This window comes from Mesoplodon mirus, assembly GCF_964341445.2.
Source record: "Mesoplodon mirus genome assembly, chromosome: 5".
NCBI lineage: Eukaryota > Metazoa > Chordata > Mammalia > Artiodactyla > Ziphiidae > Mesoplodon > Mesoplodon mirus.
This window is the reverse complement of record NC_138980.1, coordinates 86,042,710-86,051,536: the sequence shown is the minus strand read 5'-3', so window position 1 is coordinate 86,051,536 and position 8,827 is coordinate 86,042,710.

Here is an 8,827-nt window from a genome sequence, read left to right as displayed (position 1 = left end):
TTCTCGGACCGGGGCACGAACCCGTGTCCCCTGCATTGGCAGGCGGACTCTCAACCACTGTGCCACCAAGGAAGCCCTATGTAGGTAAATTTTTTAAAATTCCTTCATTTTAAAATTTCTTTAAAATGTATTTTATTGTTTAAATTATAAAATGATATATTTGTGGGGTTTATGCCAATGAAGATGTAGATTATTTGACAATAAAAGTATAAAGAAGAGGAGGGCATGATAGAAATATACTGTTATACATTTCTTACATTAAAATTCAAGAGGCATGATATTACTTGAAGGTAGACTGTGATAAGATGCATATTGCAAACCCTAGAGCTCCTACTGCATAAACTTAAAAGTTATAGCTACTAAGACCATGGTAAAGAAAAATTGAATATTGAAAATATTTAAATAGTCATAAAGAATGCAGGGGCAGAGAACAGAAAATATATGGGACACGTCCTCCTCAGCATCATGGCCGCCCTCAGACCTCTCATGAAGCCAAAGATCAAAAAGAGAACCAAGAAATCCATCCAGGGCTTCCCTGGTGGTGCAGTGGTTGAGAGTCCTCTGCCAATGCAGGGGACACGGGTTCGTGCCCCTGTCCGGGAAGATCCCACATGCTGCGGAGTGGCTGAGCCCGTGAGCCATGGCCGCTGAGCCTGCGCATCCAGATTCTGTGCTCCGCAACGGGAGAGGCCACAACAGTGAGAGGCCCGCTTACCACACACACAAAAAAAGAAAAACAAAAAACACCTGTGGACAAATATCCAGCAGGGTGTTGGGTATATGATTCTGGAGTTCTAGGGCATGTTTGAATCTTAAGGTACAGATGTGGAAGTCATAGCAGACAAGTTCTATTTAAAGCCATAGGCTTGAAAAAATGCCGCCTAGAGAGCCCAGGACATTTAGTGGTGGAGGAGGAGAAAAGGAACCAGCAAAGGAGACTGCGATGAAGCAGCTAATAATGCAGGCACTCAGTTACAAGAACATGGGGTCCTAGACATTAAGAGATGAGAGAGTTTTGTGAAGAAAAGTGAGCAGTTATGTTGGAAGCAATGGAAAGGTCTGGTTGAGGAAAGAACGGTGATCACTGGATAAATTTTTGTGTGTGTGACCCTGACAAGATCTTTTTCTGGAATAGAAGGGGTGGAAACTGGATTGAACTGGATGTAGAAGATCATATTGACATGACTCTATATTTGTCAAGAAAATGTACAATGAATTGGGAAGGAATGGAAGAGTGGTGGGAAGATGATTCAGGTCAAAGTCATGGGAGGTTTTATTTGATTTGATTTGAAAAAAACCAATATTAGTGCTTTTTTGTATGCTGGTGGTAATATTCCATCAAGAACTGAGAATTGGTTGAAGCAGGAGAGGGAGTGTTCGAGGAAAGTCTTTGAGAAAACACGGGATACAAACCCCAAGTGGAGGAATTTGTATTTAATACCATGCTTCATTTTGGGATACATAGCATTATGCTAAGAGAATGTATTGATGTCATAGTGCTCTATGCTTTAATACTCAATTTAGAACTAAAAAAGAAGACTGAGCAAAATAAGATTTGGTTCAAGTTAAGATTCGGTTAACATTCTCTGATTTCATTTTTGGTTTGGAACACACAATTTTCCCAGTTTTGCCTATCCTTCAGGAATATCTTGCCTTCATTAGATAACTACTATAAAGTTAAAATGAAAAGAGAGCATTTTCTAAAGGTTATAGTATTTAAGGCTGTATTTATTGAAGGAAAAAAACATCTAAACAGTTTTATCCTGATGGGAAAAATAGTTTCACCTGAGCCACAAATGAGACGAAACAAAAGACAGAATCTGAGAATTTGTTTGCAGGGTCTTCTGTTCAGAAGAATACAGTCCTCTGAAAAATCTGCAGCCATAGTAACAGCCATTCCCAGTCCTGTGATCTACAGAGCATAGGACCCTGTTAGGTGTCACAAAATAACACACCATTGCATGCCAGTCACTAATGAAAGGTTGAATTTTTTTTTTTTTTTGGCTGCTTTGGGTCTTGGTTGCTGTGCGCGGGCTTTCTCTAGTTGTGGCGAGCAGGAGCTACTCTTGGTTGTGGTGTGCGGACTTCTCATTGCGGTGGCTTCTCTTGTTGCGGAGCCTAGACTCTAGGCACATGGGCTTCAGTAGTTGCGGCACATGGGCTCAGGAGTTGTGGCTCGTGGGCTCTAGAGAGCAGGCTTAGTAGTTATGGCGCGTGGGCTTAGTTGCTCCGAGACATGGGGGATCTTCCCGGACCAGGGATTGAACCTGTGTCCCTTGCATTGGCAGGCGGACTCAACCACTGGGCCACCAGGGAAGTCCGAAATGTTGACTTTTTATTGTCAGTTCTTGAACAGCCACTATCAATCATTCGGAGCTAATGACACACTCTTCATCTAATGTGGTGAATGGAGCTAATGAAATATTTAAGGGCCAGAGCAAGAAGTGAGGAAAAAAGCTGTGACTTTAAAATCCCAAGAAACAAAGGATTTCTTACAAATGAGAAGAAAACTTGAGATTGTGAAAGCCTGAGGTTGGGTCTCAGGAAAAAAGAATGTGAAAAAAGCAGATTATTTTCCCAAATACTGGCATTTAAGCTTCTAGTACTTCCACGGGGGTGACCACCAAGATTGTGAGAGGATCTCCTACTCTTGCTGGTAGATCTGCGGAGCTTGGGCCATCCCCTCACTCCTTCTCCTACCTCCTTCGAACATAGATAATAACTCTAAAACAGGTGTATCAGTGAGTATCCTTTAGGTGCAAGTCACTGAATAAACTAAAAGTGGCTTAAACAACGAGAATAATTCGCTACCTCGCAGAACAGGAAGTCTCAAGTTCTGTTTCAGGGCCTAACTTCCAGCCCTGCCACTACTATCCATCTGCTTCCACTTTGGGGGTCTGGTTTTCTCTTCTATAAATTGAAGGAGTTGAAATTGTTGGGTATGGTATCAACTAATATATGGCACAATCAACCTCATAATCTCAGTATCCCACAGCAATATGCATTTACCTAGATCACACATCCATAGGTCACCTGAGGGTCTCCTGTTCTAGGCTGGGTACATCCCTGGCTGGCTCAGCCCTGTAGGTCTCTAATCCTCCTCCTCAGCTAGCCCAGGCTTACTCTCCTGCTCTGACAGATGTGAAGGAGAGCAGGCACAATAGCACAAACTGTTTTCTGTTAACATTCCGTTAACCCAAGCAGATCATGTGGCAAACCCGAAAGCAAGGGGTAGGGAAGTATCTTCTGTCTCTTTCCTGGGAGAAGGTACTGCCAGGTCGTATGTGAAGGATGTGGATAAGGGCAGGGTAAAGAATTGAGGACATTAATGCCATGTATTTCAACTGCTAAGATTGCTTTTAGCTCCAGCATGTTGTGATTTTCTTCCAATTTACATTTGGTTGGCAGAGTCTCTTTTCCTTATTTCTTCTCTTAATGTTTTTCTTTTTTAAAAAAGTGTTATTTTTAAAAATTAATTCTTATTGGAATATATTTGCTTTACAATGTTGTGTTAGTTTCTGCTGTACAGCAAAGTGAATCAGTTATGTGTATACATATATCCCCTCTTTTTAAGATTTCCTTCCCGTTTAGGTCACCACAGAACACTGAGTAGAGTTCCCTGTGCTATACAGTAGGTTCTCACTAGTCAGCTATTTTGTACATAGTAGTGTATATATGTCAGTCCTAATCTCCCAGTTCATCCCACCACCCCTCTTCCCCCCTTGGTATCCATAAGTTTGTTCTCTACATCTCTGTCTCTATTTCTGCTTTGCAAATAAGTTCATCTGTACCACTTTTCTAGATTCCACATATAAGATATATTATACGATGTTTTTCTCTTTCTGACTTACCCCACTCTGTATGACAGACTCTAGGTCTATCCACATCTCTGCAAATGGCACTATTTCATTCCTTTTTATGGCTGGGTAATATTCCAGTGTATATATGTATCCCATCTTCTTTAACCCATTCCTCTGTTGATGGACATTTAGGTTGCTTCCATGACCTGGCTATTGTAAATAGTGCTGCCGTGAACATTGGGGTGCATGTGTCTTTTTGAATTATGGTTTTCTTTGGGTATATGCCCAGTAGTGGGATTGCTGAGTTATATGGTAGTTCTGTTTTTAGTTTTTTGAGGAAGCTCCATACTGTTCTCCATAGTGGCTGTACCAATTTACATTCCCAACAACAGTGCAGGAGGGTTCCCTTTTCTCCACATCCTCTCCAGCATTCATTGTTTGTAGATTTTTTGACGATGGCCATTCTGACCAGTGTGAGGTGATACCCCGTAACCTCTTCACACTCTTTTCAGATCAAAATCCCTATATTCTGCATCTAGGAAGGACTAATTATTTCCCTCTTTACTGTTTAAACAAAAAAACCTGCATCTGTGTGAACACTGAAAGCATATTCACGATGAAGAAAATATAGTGCTCCAACCTCCTATGAGATTGTCCTTTAATATTGCCTTCTGGAACAATATGTTCAGGGAACAGCAAGATCAACATATAAAAAAAACACAGAATGGCAAACTGACATGAGTTTTCTGCCCTTCAGTGAATTCCTGTTTGCCCTAGGCAACTTGAAAAACATTGACACTAATTATTAGAGAAATTCAAATCATAAATTTTTTGTGTCTATGTCCATCATTGATATTGACCTATAATTTCCTTTTTTTGTGATATCTTTCTCTGGTTTTGTTATCAGGGTGATGGTGGCCTAATAGAATGAGTTTGGGAGTGTTCCTCCCTCTGCAATTTTTTGGAAGAGTTTGAGAAGGATAGGAGTTAGCTCTTCTCTAAATGTTTGATAGAATTCGCCTGTGAAGCCATCTGGTCCTGGACTTTTCTTTGTTGGAAGATTTTTAATTACAGTTTCAATTTCATTACTTGTGATTTGTCTGTTTATATTTTCTAATTCTTCCTGGTTCAGTCTTGGAAAGTTGTACCTTTCCAAGAATTTGTCCATTTCTTCCAGGTTGTCAGTTTTATTGGCATATAGTTGCTTGTAGTAGTCTCTTTTGATCCTTTGTATTTCTGTGGTGTCCGTTGTAATTTCTCCTTTTTCATTTCTAATTTTACTGATTCGAGTCCTCTCTCTTTTTTTCTTGATGAGTCTGGCTAAAGGTTTATCAATTTTGTTTATCTTCTCAAAGAACCAACTCTTAGTTTTACTGACCTTATTTATTTATTGCTATTGTTTTCTTAATTTCTATTTAGTTTATTTCTGCTCTGATCTTTATGATTTCTTTCCTCCTACTAACTTTGGGGCTTTTTTTTTTGTTCTTCTTTCTCTAGTTGCTTTATGTGTAAGGTTAGATTGTTTTTTTAAGATTTTTCTAGTTTCTTGAGGTGAGATTGAATTGCTATAAACTTCCCTTTTAGAACTGCTTTTTCTGAGTCCCGTAGGTTTTTGGTCATCGTGTTTTCGTTGTCATTTGTTTCTAGGTATTTTTTTATTTCCTCTTTGATTTCTTCAGTGATCTCTTGGTTATTTAGTAGCATGCTGTTTAGCTATCATGTGTTTGTGTTTTTTACAGTTTTTTTCCTGTAATTGATTTCCAATCTCATAGCATTGTGGTCAGAAAAGATGCTTGATATGATTTCAATTTTCTTAAATTTACTGAGCCTTGATTTGTGACCCAAGATGTGATCTATCCTGGAGAATGTTCCCTGTGCACTTGAGAAGAAAGTGTATTCTGCCACTTCTGGGTGGAATGTCCTCTAAATATCAATTAAATCTATCTGGTCTATTGTGTCATTTAAAGCTTGTGTTTCCTTATATATTTTCTGTCTGGATGATCTGTCCATTGGTGTAAGTGGCGTGTTAAAGTCCCCCACTATTATTATGATTATTTTTTAAATATTTATTTATTTATTTTCAGCTGCACTGGGTCTTAGTTGTGGCATGCAGGATCTTTGTTGTGGTGCATGGGCTTCTCTCTAGTTGTGGTGCAGGGCTCCAGAGCATGTGGACTCAGTAGTTGCGGCACACAGGCCCTCTAGTTGTGGCACATGGGCTCCAGAGTGCATGGGCTCCGTAGTTGTGGCACATGGGCTTAGTTGCCCCACGACATGTGGGATCTTTGTTCCCTGACCAGGGATCGAACCTGCGTCCCCTGCACTGGAAGGCAGATTCTTAACCACTGGACCACCAGGGAAGTTCCCCCCCACCAACTATTATTGTGTTACTGTTGATTTCCACTTTTATGGCTGTTAGTATTTGCCTTATGTATTGAGGTACTTCTGTGTTGGCTGCATAAATATTTACAGTTATTATATCTTCTTCTTGGATTGATCCCTTGATCATTATGTAGTATCCTTCTTTGTCTCTTGTAACAGTCTTTATTTTAAAGTCTATTTTATCTGATAGGAACATTGCTACTCAAGCTTTCTTTTGATTTCCACTTGCACGCAATATCTTTTTCCATCCCCTCACTTTCAGTCTTTATGTGTCTCTGGGTCTGAAGTGGGTCTCTTGTAGATAGCATATATACAGGTCTTGTTTTTGTATCCATTCAGCCAGTCTGTGTCTTTTGTTTGGAGCATTTAATCCATTTGCATTCAAGGTAATTATTGATATATGTGTTCCTATTACCATTTTCTTAATTGTTTTGGGTTTGTTTTTGTGGGTTTTTTTCTTTTCTTGTGTTTCCCACCTAGAGAAGTTCCTTTAGCATTCGTTGTAAAGCTAGTTTGGTTGTGTTGAATTCTCTTAGCATTTGCTTGTCTGTAAAGCTTTGGATTTCTCCATCGAATCTGAATGAGATCCTTGCTGGGTAGAGTAGTCTTGGTTTTTCCTTTTTGTCATTTTAAATACATCATGCCACTACCTTCTGGCCTGCAGAGTTTCTGCTGAAAAATCAGCTGATTACCTCATGGGCATTCCCTTGTAGGTTATTTGTTGCTTTTCCCTTGCTGCATTTAATATTTTTTTCTTTGAATTTAATTTTTGTTAGTTTGATTAATATGCATCTTCGTGTGTTTCTCCTTGGGTTTATCCTATATGGGACTCTCTGTGCTTCCTGGACTTGGGTGGATATTTCCTTTCCCATGTTAGGGAAGTTTTCAACTATAATCTCTTCAAATATTTTCTCAGACCCTTTCTCTTTCTCGTCTTCTTCTGGGACCCCTATAATTTAAATGTTGGTTCACTTAATGTTGTCCCAGAGGTCTCTGAAACTGTCCTCATTTCTTTTCATTCTTTTTTCTTTATTTTGCTCCTCAGCAGTTATTTCCACCATTCTATCTTCCAGCTCACTTATTCGTTCTTCTGCTTCAGTTATTCTGCTATGGATTCCTTCTAGTGTATTTTTTATTTCAGTTATTGTGTTATTCATCGCTGTCTGTTCTTTAGTTCTTCTAGGTCCTTGTTAAACATTTCTTGTATTTTCTCAGTCCATGCCTCCATCCTATTTCTGAGATTTTGGTTCATCTTTACTACCATTACTCTGAATTCTTTTTCAGGTAGGTTGCCTATTTCCTCTTCATTTATTTGGTCTTTTAGGTTTTTACCTTGCTCCTTCTTCTGTAACATATTTTCTTGTCATCTCATTTTTTTTTATGGGTGGGGCTGTGTTCCTGTCTTACTGGTTGTTTGGCCTGAGGCGTCCAACACTGGAGTTCGCAGTCCAACACTAACAGTTGCGTAGAGCCAGGTCTTGGTGCCAAAACGAGGACCTCTGGGAGTCCTCACACCAATTAACATTCCTTGGGGTCTGAAGTTCTTTGTTAGTCCAGCTGTTTGGACTCAGCACTCCCACCACAAGATCTCAGGCCTGACCCCTGACCTGGGAACCAAGATCCTGCAAGCTGCAGGGCACAGCAAAAAAAAAAAAAAAAAAAAGGCAACAAACAAAAAGGAGCAGAACAATAACAAAGAATAAAAAATAAAATAAAGTTAGAAAAATAAAAAATATATTAGAAAAAATAATAATATAAATGAAACAATAACAAGAAGGCAAAACAGAACCACAGCAGCAAAAGAAAATAAGAAAAAATGCCGGAAAAGGCCTTGGGGGGTTAGATGGGGGGGGCTTAGGCAGGGGCAGCTGGGCCTAGGCTCAGTGCGGCTGGAGGGGGCCCTGGAGGGCGGAGGTTCAGGCCCGGGACCCCAGTAGGCTTGCCGGGGCCCGAGCAGGTTGGGAAAATGCTGGCTGCATTCCCCTCCAATTCCCTGATCCCCTGAAGTTCTCTCCCCATCCCCACTGATCCCTTCACCATGAGTGGGCCCCTCCGAGCATGGGAACCCCTCCCCTCCCCCAGCTGCCCCTTGGGGTACTGGTTCTCTCTTGCCTCTACTTCTCCTCCCCTCCTCCCCCCTTCCCAGGCCCACAGGACATGCGTGACTGGAGGGGGCCCCAGAAGGTGGAGGTTCAGGCCTGGGACCCCAGCAGGCTCACTGGGGCCCAAGCAAGTGGGGGAAATGCTGGCCACATTCCACTCTGATCCCCAAAGGTATCTCCCTGTCCCCGCTGATCCCCTAGTGGTGAGTGGGCCCCTCTGGGCATTGGAACCCCTCCTCTCCCCCCAGCCGCCCCTCAGGAGCACCAGTCCCATCCTGCCTCCACTTTTGCTTCCCTCTTCCCAACCCCCCACGTCCTACCTGGTTGTGTAGGGGTTCCTCCCGTCCCCTTAGGTGTCCAAGGTCCCCCACCAGAGCCTGGTAGGTGCCCTAGTTGTGAGGAGATGTGAACTCTGCATCCTGCTACCCTGCCATCTTGACTTCATCTCCCCCCCATCCCCGGAAAAAAGCTCCTTGACATGGGTCTTGGTAGTAATTTTTTGAATGTGATACTTAAAGCACAGGCAACAAAATCAAAAATAAA